The 20,087-nt window shown below is 41.8% G+C and overlaps 1 protein-coding gene across 20 annotated transcripts in view; it reads left to right on the top strand.

Annotated features, from left to right (window-relative positions):
- AOPEP (aminopeptidase O (putative)) overlaps positions 1 to 20,087 on the top strand; it is a 343,279-nt gene that overhangs the window by 299,025 nt on the left and 24,167 nt on the right. The window lies entirely within an intron of this gene.

Consider the following 20,087-nt stretch of genomic DNA (forward strand, 5'->3'; position numbering starts at 1 on the left):
GGTGTTAAACTTCAAGAACAGTGACTTGTAACAGCAGACTAAGATTGCTGACATTATTTTTTATTTCTCAGAGTTTGTAAAAACTTTTCAGGATGTTAAATTTCTTAAGTTAGTACATGATTGATATATTTCCTTTTCCCACAGAACTAAAGCATGTTAAGGATGCTATTTTAATTTAATTTAATTTAATTCTGGGAATATAATAAGAATAGCATTAGGGGCTTGTAGGAAGGGCTAGAAGAGGAAGCACGGGTCTTGTTAGCCCTCCTCGAACACAAGCAGCACCAGGTGGAGACGGTTTCTCCTCAGTTCCAGAGGACCTCAGGAGGGGAGAGGAGCACAGGGGTCAGGTGGCTTTGAGGCCACAGCTTCACCAGAGGGCCCTGCTTCCCCAAGCCCTTCCCATAGGCTTGTGTCTACATTGATAGGAATAACCGTCCATACATGATCAAACACCAGTTACTTTCCTGTGCTTTGTAAAATTTAATGCCCGGCCTCTTTTTCCTGTGGGTTTTTTTCCCCTTTAGAATTACATTGCTATCAGGAATGGTTTTCTGAGAACTAGGGATGAAGGAGGGCTGTATTTCACGGTGTGCAATCCTGCTAATAAAAATGGATGGTCAAACACAAAGCCAAGTTTAGCTTCCAGCTAAATGCTTCCAGCATTTAGACCATTGTACAGCCACATGATAAGCACTTTTTTCTAAAGAAAAATGTCAAGGCCCAGGTCCAAGTGTGTTTCATCTTGGGCTGCTTCCCAGTGCCTGAGGTTCCACATTTTCCAGTTCTTCTCCAGAACTTGCCTCCATCCCTGGGATTAAAGAGCAGGGAGATCTGACTCCTTTGCTCATTTCTGACCAAGTGCTCCAAGAGACACCTACTGGTAAGGATGCTTTCCCCCTCCCTGCGGTTGAGTGTTCATGGAGGTGAGGCCATTCGTGACAGAACTACTCCTCCCCGCGCAGCCTTCCTCTCTTGCAGGAGGGAGGGTCTTAATTTGGAATGATTCCAGCTCCTCTCCTGCTGGTTTAGCTTCACAGACCAAGTAATGCCAAAAGAGAGCCAAAGGTATTTAAAAAAAAACACTGATCCAAGTGAGGTATGATTGGAAACAATTGCTTTTCTAATATAGGACATGACAAAGAATTACACTTCTTCCCTCAGTGAAGAGTTTACCTGGAAAGATACGGCTCATTAATTCTCTTTGGAAAACATAAAGTGTGAAATTTGGAAGACATAATTGGGCAGTTCCGTGATAAAGTCTGTATACCATAAAAAAAAAGAAATTAATGGCACTGATCTTGTGGACATGTGGATTGCTCCGTCCTCTTAACCTGTTCCTTTATAGCTCAGGCATTTTGTCTGGCTTCTGCAACCACACGGTGTCAGGCTATTCGGGAACTTGGCCAGGTTTAGCACACCTGAGTGAAACATCTGGGGCAAAGGAAAACCCCTTCAACAGCAGCTTTGTTCCCTTTGAACAGTGGAAGAAATGGCCTTAGGAAAAGATTGATTTGTGCTAGAAAAATAGAAACCATGGGGATCTATTCAAAAATAAGTTTGTGTTTTAAATCAATTATGTACTAAAAATCTGATACGGGCCAATTGTAATTGCAGTGCTGTGTATTCAGATTCCTCGACTGTGTGTATATATGTTTTGGGGGGAGGGCAAGTGAACATTTCAAAAAACTATAATAAACTGGGCTGTGATCTCACCATATGTGTTGAATTGAACACAACTCTTCTGCTTTTAATGAAGACTTTAGCCTTTAGGGGTAAATAAAACATCACTAAACAGGGATGGCCTGAATATTTTTTACTGGCTGTAATAATTAAAGCCATGAAAAAGGTGGTGGGGTTATGTTACTTATTAACTTGAATCACTCTTAGATTTGATCAAGACGTGGTTGCCCATGGCGTTTTGTTTCATGTTTGTCCTTTGTTTCATTGACATGCTCTGCCCTGGCTTCCATGGCACTAGAAAAGCAGTGAAGCAGTTAGGAACCAGACCCTAAAGGGCTTTTAGACCCCCTATCCAGCTTTCTTCTCATCTCAGCCCACCGACTCCAGCAAACTTCTCAGCCACTAGAGTCAAGCCTGAGATTCCCTATGAAGCTGTGTCCTTGGGGATGAGGGGAGGGCCCAGGAAGGAATCCTCCCCTCTTAGGAAACTGATCAGAGTGCAGGTGTAGCTGAGAGCCTTTAAAGAATGTTTTTATCTTCCTCACATATTGAGCCAAACACAAACCAGCAGTGAGGTTGATTCTAAGAGGAACTTAGAACCCACATGTATTAGTTTCCTGTTGCCGTTGTAACAGATTACCACAAATTCTGTGACTTATAACAACACAGATTTATTACCTGCAGTATCTGGAGGTAAGATGTCCAAAATCATTCTCATTGGGCGAAGTTCAGGGTGTCAGTAGGCCTTTCTGGAAGCTCTGGGAGAATCCACTTCCTTTCCTTTTCCAGTTTCTAGAGGTCCCTGCAGTCCTTGGTTCATGGTCTCTTCCTCCATCTTTAAAACCAGCAAGGCCCGGCCAGTCTTTCTCACGCTACTGTCTCTCTGGTTCTCTCTTCCTTGCCTGTCTTCTTCACTTCTAAGGACCTTGTGATTACATCAGGTTCACTCAGTAATCCAGGATCATCCCATCTCTAAATCGGCTGATTAGCAACCTTAACTCTCCCTTGCCGGGCCACCTAAAGTACTCACTGGTTCCAGGGATCAGGGTGTGGCCATTATCTTGTTTACCACACTAGAGAGTATTGATAATGTAAGAGATTAGTGAATTAGGAGTTCATAGAGTTGGATAGTAGATACAGGCTGTGTGGTATTAGAAGTGGGTTTTCATAGCTTCTTACTAAGGTTTCTTATAACTACTATCTGGAAAAATTATATATGTACATGAACACACATGGTATGTAACACCAATAAATAAAAAGATCTTTATTTTTAGCTTGAGTGGGTTTCTATTTTACTGTAATATCTAATGTCAACTAGTAAATATAAAGACACTTTAAGTGTGACATACACATATTTATAATTTTAGTTTGGGGGGAAATGGCATTTCTCTATTCAAAAGAATGATCCAATTATAGTTTCATTGACTTGAGAATAATTGAATTAATGTTTTGTCTTGTGAATTATTTGTGTTATAATTTGTCATTAACACCCCACTTCATAGGAGAATGTCCAATAAAAATGATACTCTATTTAAAAAACAAAGATACTCTATTTTTAGCACTATAAAGATCCTTTTTGGTGCTCACATCTGTAAAAGTTTTACATAGTTTTAAGCACTGTGCATTTCTTGTGTGTAAGTGGCTTGACTTTTCTGTGGGCCCTTGCCCCAGTCATCTCTTTTGAAGGCCCTGGGTGGTGTGAGCCCATGTCTGCAAGGCCATGGCAAAATCAACTGAGATAGCAGATGTGTGAAGTTCTCTGGGAGAAAAGCACCATCTGTATTTGCATAAAGCAGAGCTGCAGTGGTTAAGCTGTCAACAGCTTCCGAGTAGAAAATGTCCCTGAAGTAGATATGACATTTACCTGTAATGGCTTTCTTTGCCTGTGAAATTAATGGTGTAAGGTTTAAAAAAAGAAAAAAAAAATATCTTTGAATTTCTGTTTTAAAGTTGATCCTGTTTTAACAAATGTTCGTCATTTTAGTTGCTAAAATCAGTGCTAATGGGCACAAGATTGAAACTTTGATCTTGCTGCAAGACAGGTTACATTAATACAGAATCATGCAAATTGGCTGTGCTGGGTGCTGAGGGTGGGGCGACTGAAACAAAAGACCTCCGGGGGCCCTTCCAGGAGCTCAGAAGCTCCGTGTGTGCACAGCAGCACTGACAGTTCTGTTATACGTCAGAGCGGGACTACCCACGTGGGAATAGGTGAGAGAATAAAACCCAGGAAGCACAAACTGTTTCTGGAAGGGTTCTTGAAAAACGTAGCCCCTGAAAAGTGATTAGGGGGATCCGAGGGCATTCCAGGCAGAGGGACTGGTTATTAGCAATTCATATCAGTTTGCAAAAAAAGCTTGACCGGCTGAGAGGATTGGAACTGGAAATGAACGTATTGAATGACACACATTGGGGCATACAGGTCACTGTGTCAGAGAACAGAGAGAAGAGGCGGCCAGAATCAGAGTTGTGCGTAAGCGACACTCACCTGCCCGGTGGGGTTGGGCAACATGGGTTTATAATCCAGATCCATGCCGTCACGCAGGCCTGACGAGGCCCTGGGGCCCGCACAACGGGAGGCGCTACAAACCACGGAGGGAGGGAGAATGAAGAGCTGCTTTGGTTTACGTTTGGTGGTTAACTTTGGTAGATTCACCGGTTTCACTCCGTGCTCTACGCTCCTTGTCTCCTTGTGGGCACAGTTGGTTCTTGGGGAGCATGAGGGAGGAGGGTGGGCCGTTGTAAATTCACGCCAAGGACCAAAGTGGGTCACGAGCCCAGAAGTACGCTGGCCAGTATTTCTTGACATCCTTAAGAGTTGGGTAGAGTTTTTGGGGATGCGAGAATGGAACTCGCAGTTTGCGCCCAAGGTCATTAGGCAAGTAGACCCGGGTTCTGACTCGCCCGCTGAAGGCGCCCCTACTGCCTGCTGTTTGTGTTCGGAGGAAAAGGACGCTCGTGTTTAAAGAGAGGCAAGGCAGTCTTACCGCCTGCACCAGGCGAGAGCCGCACCCCGCCCCCCCCCCCCCCCCCCCCGTCCCGCCCGGTGCAGCCAGGTGCGGGAGGGTGCCGCGGCCGGGTAGACACCTGCAGGCCTTGCGGGGGGGGGGGGGGGGACTGGGAGGGGCCGGAGCGGGACCAGGACACCGCCCCCTCCGTGAGAGCCCCGGCAGCCCGCCCACCACCCGCTCCCTCGGTAGGTTGACCCCTGCGGCGCATGGGCCCACTCTTGGGCTGCGAGGCCACCCCGACACTGGCGCGGGAGAGGACTTTATCTGGGCTTGGCGATTCGTGTCGCTTGAGGGTCCGGGTCGGGGAAGACGAACCGCGGCCGGTGGGGCCCCAGAGCCAACACGACTTGCTTTGGTTGAAACCTTCTTGTATTAGGGGTGCTCCCGGCTTCGGATCCAGGCATTTGGGCACCCCAGAGATTCCCTAAATCTCTTTTGTTCTTCTTCCCTGCGGGGACCGACTGCGCCTTCCTGGTGGACGCTGGGTGCTCCGTTCTCCTGGCGAAAAGGCTTCTGTGCGTATCGTGGAGGCACCCGGCGTGCTCGCCCAGGGTCTCGGCTTCGTAACTGGAGAGCGTTATTCGCGCGTTGATTCTACGCAACAGCCGTAGGCGCCTAGGGAGCTAGGTACTTTAATTTTGTGCCCCCCTCCACCCTTCATAATTTGTTGTCCCCTGCTTTCTAACTTAGGTCATTCTTTGCTTCAGAGACAAATGTGCTCGGGGACAGATGTCAGTGTAGTCCTACCTCGTTTTAAACTTAGGTGAAGTTGGTTGACAGCGTGGAGCGAGACGTGTAGAATTCGGGCAGCATCGTCCAGCGGGACCTGTGGAGTTGATACTGGCGTTTGGGGACTTGCTTTTGAAAAGCCTTGGAGAGGTGTCACCCCCACTCCCACCCCACCCCGCTTTGAAGAGAGGTGGGAGCGCAGGGTGCTGCGCAGGTGGTTTTGCAGTGCTGGCCCTCAGAGGACAGCGCTCTGCTTAGGGGAGGGGGGGCAAACGTTTCCTAAATACTGCTCCCCCCCCCAATAAATAACAATTTCATGGAGTAGGGCTATTGATTTGGCTTCCAAAGGGGGAAATGGTAATTATAATAATAGCTTGAGCAAATAGTTTTGGAATCAACGAGAAATGAAATCTCTGATGTTGAGACTCTGCCTTAAGTGGAGATACTTTCAGGACGGTATGTGGTATTTTATTTTAACTCTTGCTCTTTACCTTGCAATGTAATGTAAAGCAAAATTGCAGCTTTGACCAATAGCTTAATCGACAGTAGCTTTTTGCTTTTAAAAGTAAATGTTAAAATAGGTTTGTGTCAGTGATGAGGCTGATAGCATGGGTACTTGGCTGTTAGGGGTTTGCTTTTATGAGTCATTTTGGTATATTTTGTAAAAATTCTTTATTCTTTTCTGTCTCTTATTGCGGAATATTTATGTTTATTATTTGAAGGAAGATAACATGGATTTTTCAAACAAACTTTTAAAAAAGTGTTATATTGAATGATTTTTACGTTCTTACACTTTTGAAAAGCATATTAATGTTCTTAACTAATTTAAAGGAGGCTGTCCTGTCTTGTACGCAAAGAGATTGGCTTAGCTAAGGAAGACTTTAAAGCCATTTAAATATTTAGATATTGACTCAGTGGGGAATTTTGGAAGGATAAGTTTTGGGGGAAATATTTTTTTTTCTGAAAGAGGTTTCTCCCTGTGTTGGTTCTCAGTTTCCCACTATGTTTATTTCATCTGCAGAACAAGTGTTGGTAAGTCCTTTCTATGTATTTCGCAAGCACCTGATCTACTTTAAGTGTTTAATTAAGAATATTATCTTATATTCAGGGCTTTATCCTTTTAAACGGGGTAGGCACATTAGCATTTGAAAGTGTTTCCATTTGGTTTTAGTTGTTTCTTTGTTTTAACTTGGAATTAGTTGTTTTCCTTGTTAAAAGAGATTAACTTTGTAAATGATTACTGCAATGAAACTAAGTTGTGTTCAGGTATTTGTCTTAATTAACATCTAGAGAGGCAAACAGCTGCTAAACAAAAATCACATTTTGTAACAAACTAAGGCACTAAATTAGTGTTTCATAATGTGAACAGTTAAGATTTCCTTCATTTAAAAATGGAGAAACTTTCAGGCATATCCTGGTAAATGCATGAGTGGAACTGAAAATTGTACTTATGCCTGAAATTTTGAAAAACTTAAAATCTGTGGGGAAAAAAATGTAACGAAAGGGAAAGACTTGAGACATATACCCTATTTTGTGCAACATTTTTGTAGTGGTTGTTTTTATTTCTCCAATAGTTCATTGCCTTTTTTTTTAATCATTCACGTAAACTTCTACGTTGTTGAGTAATTCTTCTAAAATGGATGCACATTGCTTTAAAGATCAAATTAGTACTGGAAAGTAAAGTAAGAAAGGCTTTTTTGTTTTTGATGTTTTTTAAAGTCTTTCTAACACATACTTTACGGTTATAATTTTACTCGTCTTGAAAATTCCAGTGTACATTTAAGCTAGCACAAAGAGTTTAATACCCAGAAGAGCTGTGAATGGGCTATTATAATTTTCTAGGGAAAACAGGCTTGATCGCATCCCTTCCTGAGAGTTCCTTGGGTTTGGGGCCATGTTATCTTTTTGACTTTATTGTGAAGTATATCTCTCTTTGAGAAATGCCTTATTCCTGATAAATACATTTCTCCCAATCTTTGAAATAGTTACTGTAGTTGATGGTAGTTGCAGTGTTTGATTTTGTTGTTGGAATCTGTTCTGGTGACCTTTATCTACTGGGATTGCTATAAGATTGGAAACAAGACTGGCCTCTTGTGTGCTGTTGAAATATTCTGGTTGTTTCTGGCGAACATGCCAGTCATTAGGCATTAAAGCTTGTTGCTCTTGCACCCAGGAAACAATCCTGTGGTGTTTTCCTCCCTTGGATAGGAAGGTAGCCACTCTGCCGATATTAGTATGAACAGTTAGCAACCTTCACCGGTACTAGTAAAGAATTGTGCAGATTGCTTGCTAGAAAGATGCCCTGGGTAGTTTGTTTCCCTTTCATTCATATAATCTATAAACTGTTAGAAAAACAGTCCTTCCACGTCTCTGTACATCTTACATATTTCCAAGTGATCCAAGAACGTTGGTTCTGCAGGAGGGATCAAACTTACAAGTTTAATATTCATTTGTTTCTTTTTCTTTTGTTACATGTAGCTGGTATGTGCTGGTGTTTTTCCACAGAAATGCTGATATCTTTGTGAAAGGGCATGTATACCAGAGGTTAAACTTTTTTTTTTTTTTTAAGTACAACGTTCAGAGAGAGAAAGTCTTCACATTCTATAAATTAGGGGAAAAATTGCTACAGCTATGATGGTCTTTGTTCTCAAAGCCACTTGAATTGCAGGCTGTGTTGGGACTGGTTCGTACATTGTTTAACTGCTGAGACTAAGACTTCTAATTAGAGTAATTACCGGGCGGGAGCGGACTGGCGGGGCGGGGCGGGGGCCAGGGGTGTGGCCGGGCCGGGGCGCTGCGCGCTGGGAGCCGGGCCCGGACTGGCGGCGCGAGGCGGGGCGGGGCGGGGCAGGGCGGGGCGCGGCGGCCGGCCTCTCCGGGGATTGGCCGCAGAGGCGGAGGCGGCGCGCGGGGCGGCCGCGGGAGATATCAGCCGGCGCCGGGACCCGTCTGAGCGGACTCCAGGCTCCGGCCCACGTCCCGACAGGAGCCTCAGTAAGTAAGACGTTTTCCCCCCGGCAGGTCGGCGGCCCCGCCCGCCGCAGCCCGGCCCGTCTGACAGCTGCGGGGGCCCGGGCCGTCAAGTGGTGTTCGTTAGGAGAATTAGAGTGGTTTCTTCTCCTTCTACCAAATCCCTTCTTGCTTGCCTCTTTTTAACCTCAGTCTTTCCACCAGATGAGCTTTAGCGGGAAAGGAAGCCAAGTTTTCTTTACTGTTACTCGTTCTGCTTCATAATCGTGCCCTTATTTGCTGACAGCTAGCAGCCCATTCTGTGGAGTTTGCATTCCCACCACCATGGTGATAGCGTTCCGTGTGAATGGGAGCTCTCCTTTGCCTTCAGAAATGCTGTAGGGGGCTTCTGACGGGCTGTTTGTTGCCTTTGTTATCCTGCCTTTGTAGTCGCTGTAAACATTTTAACTTTCAGAGCGTGTTCCATGGCCTCTGCGTCGGTGTTGTAATTTTTGGTGTGTTATATTCACCAAGCCTTCAAGGAAAAAAGACCAGGTAAACAAGTGTGTTCGGATGCACACAAGAAAACTCATTTAAAGGACAAATCCATCAGGAAAGGAGTAACAAAAATTACTGCTTCTGGCGGGAGCCTTCTTTAGAAATGTTCTACAGGGTAACTTTAATCTCTAGAGAACTGTTCTCCTTTTTCTTCTTCTGTCAAGGGTGTGTGCTGATCAAGAGGGGTTCTGGTCTTTGAATTCCTAGGAAGCATTCTTGGATGGAAATGTAGACTTAATGCTGGGCAGCTGACCACAAACAATTTTTAAAAACCTGCGTTTTAAATATTGACTCTAAAGAGAAGTTTGTTTGGGTTGCCCAGGAAGGAGCAACCTGTTTTTTATTTGTGTCTCAACTATTCCTTAACAAAGTTCTGAGATGAGACCCTACGTTGTGAAATCAGCGGAGAAATGGTTCTCAACCTGTAAGGTTGCATTTAGTCATTAAAAAAAAGTATGTGTATCCATTTTTCTTTTTCATTTTTGGGGGAATCTGTGAGGACTGTTTTTTCAAATTAATTTATTTTAAATAAGTCAAGCTTCACTTTGATATAGAACATGTAGATTATGATTGGTGTGTTGTAACTTTGATATAATGACAGCAAAAATTGTGTTAAAATGTTGAGAGTAAATATTTTTTTAAGTTCTTTTTAGTTTTAATTCTGTAAGAAAAAATTTTTGAAAATCTCCTTTTTTTTTTTTTTTTTTTTGTAAAGATAAGTTCCAAGTTAACTTATACAGATAATTTAGGATACTAGGGGGAAGGGAAAGTTTGCTTTTCCAGTGGACTATTTTCCACTGAAATTAAACAGAAAACTTAGAAATGTCTTAACATGTTCTGTAACTTCCAAGAGTTGTTCTGTGCTATTAAAATGTATTACTCCAGTAAAATAATACTGATATTTTTTTTACATGAGCACATTATACATAAATAAAGGAAAATCTAAAACAATTTTTATGAAATTTCTTTAGGAATCTATTAGGGATAACTCGCACATCCTTGAGATTTTAGATTGCCACTAGAAAGCACGTTGTGGGGTTTAACCATGTTCGTGCCAACACGCATTAGAAAGGTCTCTGACCTACCAGGGTTTTAGATCCATGGTTAGTATCTGTTTGCATCTTTGTAGACTTACTTCTGTTGGATTGACTTTCCAGTACTTGAATTCAGATGAGAAAATATTTCCATGGCAGGAAACAGGGCCGCATTTCAGATTTCCTGTTCCCATATCAGCTTCAGGCTGCCCCCCCCCTCCCGGGGGGGCGGCGAGCCTCAAGTCCCAGCTGGAGCTCACAGTAGATTTAAGATTATAGTGTGTGAACTCTCCTAGTGATAAAGTGGATATTTTGCTCCAAAAGAACATTTTTATTAAGCTTACTATTTTAATCTACTTGTTCAGTTGGGAATAGTTTCTGCTGTGATGAGAAGTACATTAATTTGTGAATTACTTGACCATTTGTACAGAGCATGCAACTTGGTGTGAACAAATCTGGCATCGATGGTGTCCGTGTGGTTTTATTGTTGTTTCCCATTCACTGTTTCACCTTCTTACATGATGTGCAACCACAAGACATCCCCTTCTCTTTATATAGAGCTCTGACCTCTAGGGGTGTTGCTTCCCTCAGGTGTTAATATGGAGGAGGGGGAAAAGAAGTTAAAAATGAAGTAAACATTTCTTGAAAGTATGTGAAACTTGTTCTCTACCTTTCTTTCTCTTGAAGTTCTTAAGTCCACATCTTTTTCAAGAATACTAATTGCTGTAAGTGTCAAAGTGACCCTTAACCAGTTCATCCTTTATTCTTCATAAAACTTTTCAGTTAGTCGTGGATATAAAATGTCTGGACTTGAATCCAGAAGTATACAGAATTTAAGTGAAATCTGATTCGTGTGCTTTATATACATTCTGTGAAATAACCCTGAGACTTTGGACAGTCCATTGAACTGTACTCTCAACGCATTTTTAGTAGGTAAAAATAACTTTTTGTTTTATTGCCCCAGAGTCATTCACGCAGTCTGGCTCCCCACCCTTGTCTGCCTCCCACTCCCACAATGCCTCCTTACTTGTGGTTGGCTATACATATATTTAGGGATATGTGTCATGTCAACTTCATGACAGAAACCGCAACACATTGTAGGCATGTGGCTAAATTCATGCTTAGTTTGAATTTGGTCGAAAATATAGAAAGACTATTAGAAAATAAAGTCTATTTAAAATAAAAGATATTTCTGTTGTTTTGACTACATGCCTGGGAAGAAGAAAGGGCAGGAACTAGCAGTAATGGAATGTGAGCATTCTAGACCAGAATAAACACCCAAAGATGAAATTGGTTTATAAATTACGTTCTGCACTTTAAAAACACCAATGTGTGTGTCCCTCTGTGCCTGAGTCGGTTTGTAAGCTGAGGCCAGTGGTTGACTTGGTTTCTCCCTCCTCCTGTTTCTTGTTTTCTTTCTCACCTTAAAGTCTTGTTCATATGTGTCCTTGTCTCTAAAATGATTTTGTGGCTTACTTTCTTTTTGGCAGGTAATTTTCTAATTTGAAAAAAATCTTGAATAGCAAGTTTTAACAAGGAGACTGGAAAGCAAAAGGCAGGTTTCTCTTAGAGATGCTATCAAGTTTTTGCACGTAGAGCAGAACGGGTTATTGCAATTCCTCATACAGCGTAACTTACTTTTTAGCTCTTTAAGAACATTACAGAGCCATCATTTCACTGAATACAGTCGATTACAGTTGAAGAGGCATTTCTACCGTTTAAGAATCCTCTACCACGTCTATTATTATACAGAATGCTTAAAAAAAAACTCTTTAAATTGATGTATTTGAATGTTTGTATTTTTTGGATTTGTTTTAGGTTAGACATGAGAATCACTCCTGGCTAGAATTTTCATTTGTAGCTGTAAGTTTTTTTGTAATAGATTTAAATCACCAAATCGTTGACTGACAACCATTCTTGCCATCATTTTTACTATATTACTCCACCTACTACATTGTACATTAAGTCCTTTGTTTAAATTTGATAAACATGTGCATGTCAGGCCTGGGGTAGATGGCGCAATAAATGAGCACTGTCGGTTCCAGTCTGAAAGGAGTTGCCTTATTAGACTTTTTACGGAAATTAAAATATAGTTTTGTTTGGACTCGGCTATTCTTTGATTAAACTTATAAGGATCTTATTTTTGTCCATAAAATACTGAAGATAATATTTTCAGTAACTTAAGTTTCTCCTCCCCCCCCCCCCCATTTGCTAACTACTTGTTTAGAGGATAAAGTATGTTTTTAGACTGAACGTTCCTAAGGGTTACATATTTGTACTTATGAACACCTTTTGTGCATGTTACATAGATCAATCACTCTTTACCAGGAACATAGGGCTGAAATATATTCAACCAAATGTTACAAAGAGGCATTAAAGTTGATAGTTATTATTTACTAAAGTATTTAATTTGTAATAAATAATGTTCCACAGACTATCTGATTTTGACATTTGAGGGGTAATGCAGGAAGTTAGAGAAAGATGGGAAGAAAATTCTCGGTTTGAATGAAATTACTGTTTGCTTTTTTCTCTTGGAAAAAACTGAACGTATTTGATAGTTCATCTGTGTTGTAAATGACAACATAAAAATCTGAGCGTGCAGCTGTTTGATGCAATGCCTTATATACAGAAAGCATTTCAAGGTTGTAGAATTCTAGCCGTTTGCTTGCACAGAACTAACGTCTTATATTTAACGGTGCTAGCATTCATCTTTATATAGTAACGTTGAAATCAGAACTTTTGAGATCTGGGTTATTTTCAAATATTGTTGTTATGACTAAGAGTAGAGGGTTGCCAACAGGTTTCTTGTGACACTAGTGCTAGAGATTCTGCCTGTACTGACTGAACCTCTTCACAGAAGCCCCCAGTTTCCAGGTGCAGGCTTTGTTAGAGCACGTGCTTCAATCGTTTATGCATTTCAGTGCTTAGATTAGATTGCGGTATTGAATTTCTTCATAAAGTAGATCTTCTCTTTATTAAGTAAATTGGGAAATGTTTTTTGACTTAAGAAAAACGGTTCGCTTCAGCTGGAGGCAGAAAAAAGGGAAAAGACCAAGACCAGGCAGTTCATGTACTGTACTTTTGAGTCATGGGTGGGGTCAGTACCTCCAAAAGTGACCCCACAGAGACTAAAACAGACACCATCATTAGCAAATAAATAGTATCTGATATAATTTACTGGCGTAAGTCAGTCTCATGTGTACACATTATATAAGAGTCACATTTTCATGTGCTAACTTAATGTCACCAACTTTTATCAAAGTATTATCCAGGCTATATGCTGACATAAAGCCTGTTATTTAAACTACATAAAATGCAGTCCTCTCACAGCTTTTATAAACATGTACGTTAATCATTTATGGCATTATATATTTTGGAAAAGAAGTCTTTGTAAACACTCAATGTTGAAAATTACCAGAATTTTACCAGAGTGCTTAGGAGTTTTTATGTCTGTTTCCCCTACCCAGGAACCTGCCAAATCAGTAACCAAAGGGGCCACAGGGTGACCATTCCTGATCTGAATTTTAGGCTTCTCAAAAAAATCCTCACTCGTGAAGAAGAAACTATAAATTCCTAAGTGATGCAGTCTATTCACTCTGCCATGACAACAGTGGCATGCTCAGTATAGGGCTTCATAAAGCTTTCTAAAGAATTTGGAACACTTGAAACTTTCAGAGAATACTTCTAACTTTTCTTGCATTTGCAGTTTTTTTTTTTTAACAGAAATCTTTTTGTTTCCTTGGAATTAATTGTCTCACTTAAATTAATAATATTGTATTGAATAACTGATGTCTTTGTCTTGAATAAGTGCATGTGTTTTATGAGCTAGAGTTCCTAACTTGTACATAGTAATAGCTTCTAACTCAAAATTCTAGTTGCATATGATTTTACGACCCCCTAAAGTCCAGCATGCAAGTACCTTTATCATGAGAACTGTCAGCTGGTTTTGTACATCAGATTGTGGCCATGGTATATAACCACATAATGGAGTAGTATGCAGCTGTTAAAAAGAATAAGATGGAACTGTTCCCGTAATGTGGTAAGATGGCAAGAAATGTGTATGAGGGGAGTACTGTATTTTTGTTTTGTAGTAAATACGCTTTTTTTTTCGGTGTAAATGAATTATATGAACAGTTGCTTCTGCTTAAATTTTCTTATTAAAATTTGACCACAGACCTACTCCCTAAAGATGTTTGACAATCAAAACTGTGCTATATGAATTTTTATTTATAGATTGCTTTCTTATTTTGAAGGAAATTATTTTTGCTTTTAATTATTTGGTGATTTTCATTTGTTGGTAAATCAAGTTCATGTCCCCAATATTATATGAACTATGACTTCTTTTCTTAAATTTGGCAGTTCTTTAAAATGTATTCAGTTTTTGCTTTAGCATGTAGGGGATGGTTTTTCTTTTGTAGGCTTTGTTTTTAGTTTTTCAGAAATTCAAGCCAATTGTTTTTCCTCTACAGAAGTTACCAGTTTAAACTAGAAATATTTTAATTCTATCATGATACTTTAGTTGATAAAAGCTCTTAGGCAGAGACTTTCCTGTGTAAATGTTATTACATAATTCATTTTTGTCAGCTAACAACGTTTATCATTAAGAAGGTGACAGAGGGGCGCCTGAGTGGCTCAGTCACTTGGGTATCTGCTGTTGATCTCGGCTCAGGTTATGATCTTACAGTTCATGGGATCAAGACCTGTGTCAGGCTCTGCGCTGACAGTATGGAACTTACTTGGAATTCTCTCTGTCTCTCTGCTCCTCCCCTGCTCGCGCACACGCACACACACACACACACACACACACACACACACACACGTGCGCGCCCTTTCTCTCTCTCAAATAAATAAACTGGAAAAAAAAAAAAGGTGACAGATGAAGGAAGATTATATACTAATGATGTGAAGACCATAGTCCTGCCCAGTGTCTGGAGTCTATAAGGTCAACTTCACCAAGGTTCTGATACTCTTACGATTTTGTGTGTCTTTTGGGGTTGTAGAGAAGGAGCATTTATGGTTTGAGGATTTTTTTTTTTTAGTATATCTTAATTTTACCCATTTCCAAAAATCATCTTACGAAAATTTATACAACTTAGAGATTTTTATTTATTTTGTTTCATTTGGGGTCAGAGCACCGTCTGAAAGCTGACTTAAGTCTCCATCTTTGTGTCCTGTAGTCAGTCCCTTGTTGCCCTTAGTGAGAAAAGTGCATGAAGGGGCACTGTTCTTGCTCTGGACTGTGGGGACACCTGAGACTATGTAGTGTGGTGTGAGTTTTCTGGGAAGAATGGAAAGGAATTTGGTGGACTTGTGGAGAAATCTTACAAAAATGACTTTTTATATCTATGAGTTACCTTTTTAATCCAAAGGCCAGAGAACTGCTGTCTCTATTGTGCCCCTACACCCCAGAGCCTGTGACTTTGAAAGGTCAACAGCTTCAATTCTGGTTGGACCCTGCTTCTGTTGAATTTCAGCCAGCAAGTCTCCAGCATACAGGAGAATTTGAGATTTTTCTCCCTCCCCCATTTCTTCTGTTTTTGTTCAGTGTAAACAGTTCCTGCCGTAGTAACATAGACAAATATAGCAGAGAATGCTTTTCTGGAAGAAGAATGCTCCCTAAGCATTTTTTAACCATTTTTGGGAAGAATTGATCTTTCTGTGTATTTCAGACACACTGAAGGAGGGAGGTTGTTGCTGTAAATTGAAGTGACATCATATGTATTGCCCCCATTGATCCGCTTTTAGTCTCCAGCCAGGATAAAAGGAAATGGCAGCAGGGAGGAAGCATGCTTCATTTAGGCACAGATCCAGAGTGATAATGGGGTAATAATAGAACTCACGCCACTGTCAGTCGGTGGCTGCCTTAGTCCCAGGCTCATTCCCTGCCTGGGAGCCTCTCAGAGACTTCCTTCGTGTGCGGCTGCAGCCTGGCCAGCTGGGCCGGGAGGGGAGGTCCCTTCCTTTTGAAGGGGTGCAGGCGGTGCGACTTGGACGTTGGTGGCACCGGGTTCCTTGTGTCGGTTCCTGCCTCTGGAAGGTCAGTAGTGAGACGCATTGGTGACATTTTCTGATCTAAGAGGCAAGCTGGCCTTTTCTGCATCCTGCTAATGGAAGAAATGGTGGAGGGGCTCAGTTGCGTGGGTGGTCCTCTGGGAGCCAGGAGTGAGTGATGTCCCTGTGACAGCAGTAAGGGGCTTCTGGAAGAGTCAGGGTTTGTTTGCTTTGTGCTGCTTGTAGACTAGGAGGGTGGGTTAGGAAAATTCATATTTTCTTTCCAAGAGCCTGTGTGGAAACTCTTTAAAACCATTCCGAGTTGTGTGGCTTGCCCCAGTTCTTAAGTTGACTGGGAAAATACCAGGTAGACTCCTTTTTTCTTTGTACGTTTCTGGGTAATTAGCAACTATGGAATCCTTTCTCTTTAAAATAAGAACACAGACTTTTAAATCCTTAACAAACAGCATTTGTGTTGACTGACCCCCCTTTACCGTTTTATTTTTTGTATTTGAGTAAGTTTGACAGTGCTGTGAAGTTCTCTTTCGCACACAAAGTACGCACATGACTCGGGCACCCCGTAGTCTTATTTTGTCGGAGTTTCTGTGGCAGATGAATTTTTAAAATACCGAGCCAGTTTCCCTATGGAAAAAATAATTACCCCGTCATGAATTCCTTGTTTGTGCAAAAGGAAAGAACCTTCTATTCTTGTCACTGTTGAACTGTGGGTGTAAGCACCATTAGACCCTCAGAAGTAAAGGCAAGTTCTTTTCAGAATGTTTAGAGGAGCTGCTTTCTCAGGAGATAACGCTCTGAAACACGTACTTTATTTTTCTTAATTACTTCGTAGTGCAACGGAAGCTCTCAGCACTGCGGCGTTAAAGCACAGTTGGCCTAGAAATCACGTGAAATCTGATTTGATTTGTACGTGGGCGGAAGTGGAGTGACCCACGCCACGTTTCCCAGTGCTCCCCAGCCAGCTGCCGGGCCGGTGGTGCCCAGCACTGCACTGGCTGGTGTGTGAGCTCTGAACTGCTGTGCAAAACATTTCGCTTTATTACGTAGTACTTCTTTCTCATTGTAAGGTGGCTTTACGGGGAGTAAATGTTGATTTTACAATGGGAAATGTACTGTATTAAAGTGAACAACTTACCACATCTTTGCTTTAATATCGTCGCTCCAGGGTCTGTAATGTCATGTAAAAAAATTATGTCACGTTTACTTGTGAATGAAAGACCTTTGATCAGTTTTATTGTCTGTGTACTAAAGTAGCATTTGATTACTGAGTTTTCTCTAGTTTTCCCATTGTTTAGAAACTACAGTTTTCCTGGTGAATTAGAAGAGCTGCAGCTGAAAGCCAGACTCGGCTTAGTAAACAGGTTGTTTACTAAGGGAGAGTCATCTAGAAGAGTCCATCCCGAAGCGTAGGACTCGCAGATCTCCCTGTGTTAGGAATGGTCTCAAGTCTCTGTGTGGGCCCTCGTTGCCTGCTCTCTCATCAGTAGGGGTCAGAGGCAGGGGGCGCTCCCTGGCGGGGTGTGCAGCTTGCTCTGTGCCTCTTCCCAGTTAGAGGAAATGAAACGTGTTAGAGAGCCCTGAAGGTTTCACACACACACCTCTCCCTAATCCATCTCCGCCGTCTGTCTTAAAGCAGGGGGCTTGGCTTTAAATATTTTTCCATTGAGGAAAATTTGGAGAGGACAAAAGCTTTCAGTGATCCTTGTGGTTTTGTTTCTGTGTGGATGTGTGACCTTTCTGCTCAGAAGAAAACTGCGAGAGATATAAAAGTGTGAATCCAGGTATCTTGATAGATTCACGTTAGTAATTCTTCATTTGTAAATTGGAGTTGTGTTTGTTGGTTAAACCCAGTTGGGGGTAAGTTAAGGACCAAGCGACTCGTCTTACTCAAGGGTTTTTTCCTCCGTGGGTCTCTGTACTTTAAACCAAATCCCAGACTTGAGTTGTAACAATAGGCCTCTTTGTACGTGTGTGCACATAATAAGGAGATGCTTTCCTTCTTCTCTTTCCTTCCCTGTAACTCTGCAAATTGGCAGGCTAGTTTCTGCTGTATTTAGTTAGCTAACAAGTCCCACACCCCCAGCTGATGAGTAGTGTTCTATGCTGTATCAGGTGGGCCCCTCCCCAGAAGCCCTCTTCCTGTATCCAGAGTGGCCTCGACACGAAGCCATTGCTCCTGGTGTTGGCTAGCTGTGGAAGTGCTGTGGACCAGTTTTGAGAGTGCCTTTTGGGGGGAGGGAGTGTAGGGCTGGATGGGCCCCTGAGTCAGTCTGGGGCTCTCCCCTCCACAGTCCCCACAGAGTCAGATGCCAGGCTAGGTCACCGCCAGGTGGGGGCCACTGGGGCACACTTTGTAAAGGAAAGTAGTGAGGGGGTGGAAACCCTGATGGGACAGAAAGGCCAGCTGTCTGAAGAGGGTTCAAATGCAGGAGGACAATTGAGGAGTTGACCTAAGGCGACTTGAGGGGTTGTACTCAAGGCCAGTGCTGAAGGATTAGCCTCCACTAGGGAAGAGCCCTTCTTAGAGTGGGGGAAGGAAGGATCCAGAGAGGGAGCTGCAGCATGCTGTGGGTGGGAAGGAGGGCTGACAGAGCCTGGGTACATGCAGGGCCTAAGGAAATTGCTCATGGTGTGAACTGGTGGGTGAGGAGGCTCCCTAGAGGCTGGTGGTCCTGGATTTGGGCTGTTTTAGAAACAAATTTTTTGAAAATATAAAAGTCTCGTGTCTGAAACTATAAAAAATGAAAAACTGGCGTTTTTACTTCTTGTTGTTACGTAGTGATTTGATCCCTTGGAACATCTTAAAGGCACATGACTTAATAATGAAAGAAAATGAAGTGTTAGCTATTCTTTGAGTCTTCCTACAGGACCTCACAGGTCAGTGCTGGTTGTAACCCTGTATTCTTGCTGAAGGCACCTTGTTCTGATCCTGTCAGCCTGAGAGAGGATCCACAGCATGACTCTAAGGTAGATGAAGTGCTGCTGTAAAATACAAATGCCAAGGAATCAAGTGATGTGCTTCTGTGTTTATCTGTAGGAAAAGTGGGAGTTTTATTATCACTTAGATGGGCATAGTGAGAAAATACAAGAAATGCTTTCCTTGTGGAATTGCCTGGTGAATGTTATGCTTGCAAGGCTGCTTGATGTTCCTCCACGTACATTTTGGGCAAGTGTATGTGGTGTTTGGGAGTGAGGGTAGGGCGGAGTGCCACTTGGGGACAAAAAGGCAGAAAGGTAGCTAGAGAAGCCAATGATTTTTAAATTTTCTTCTAAAGTAACAGAAAGTGGGGATTAACATCCAGGTGGTGGTATGAACGTGCTGTTGATCTAGCATTGACTTGCACACTGACAAGATCGAGTTTGCTGACAGGGATTATTTGGGTGCAAGCAAGGAGGGAGGGCAGCTTAATGTGGAGAATAATGGAATTCATAATAGTTTTAAAACCTTGACTTTAGAATGGATATTTTTCAGTTCCTATAAGATATATCTGAGATTAATTTTTCCTCCTTTGTTTGAGTGCTGCTCTTTGATAGAGGCTGATCTAGGCATTGTGTGCGGTTCAGTTTTGAATAAAGACATTTTTCCTTGGATTTCACAAATATCGTTTGCTCACAAATTAGTTTTTGTTGCTTTTATGTTGCATAAAAACATTCTCTCCTTGCCTTTAAGTATTAAACACCATTCTTTTGACCCATCCTTATGAAAAACTCAGGAATAAGGGTGACCTTGTGTGTGTTGTGTGTGTGTATGTGTGTGTGATTATACATACATACGTACATCCAAGTGTAAAATCACGTGTACAATCATTTAAAAATTTTGATGGAATAATAAACTTACAACTTTTATAATGGAGCATTGTGAGATATGGTTCTCCATTATGTGCTTTTTATTTCTTGGTGTACATTTGCAATGTTTAGGGGATAACAAAGGAAATCTGAAAGCTGCTTTTTAATATCAGATGGCTTCTTGAATCTTTACCTAGGTTAAATGGCATTTTTTGGCATATGCCAAAAAGAAAGAGGTTTAATAAACCATGATATTGTTTTATTAAGATAAGTACAGTTTTTGTCATTTCAGAGTGTATATGTATATTGTCATGTTGCACACCTTTAA

Source organism: Felis catus, chromosome D4, assembly GCF_018350175.1.
Source record: "Felis catus isolate Fca126 chromosome D4, F.catus_Fca126_mat1.0, whole genome shotgun sequence".
In the NCBI taxonomy this organism is placed as follows: Eukaryota; Metazoa; Chordata; class Mammalia; order Carnivora; family Felidae; genus Felis; species Felis catus.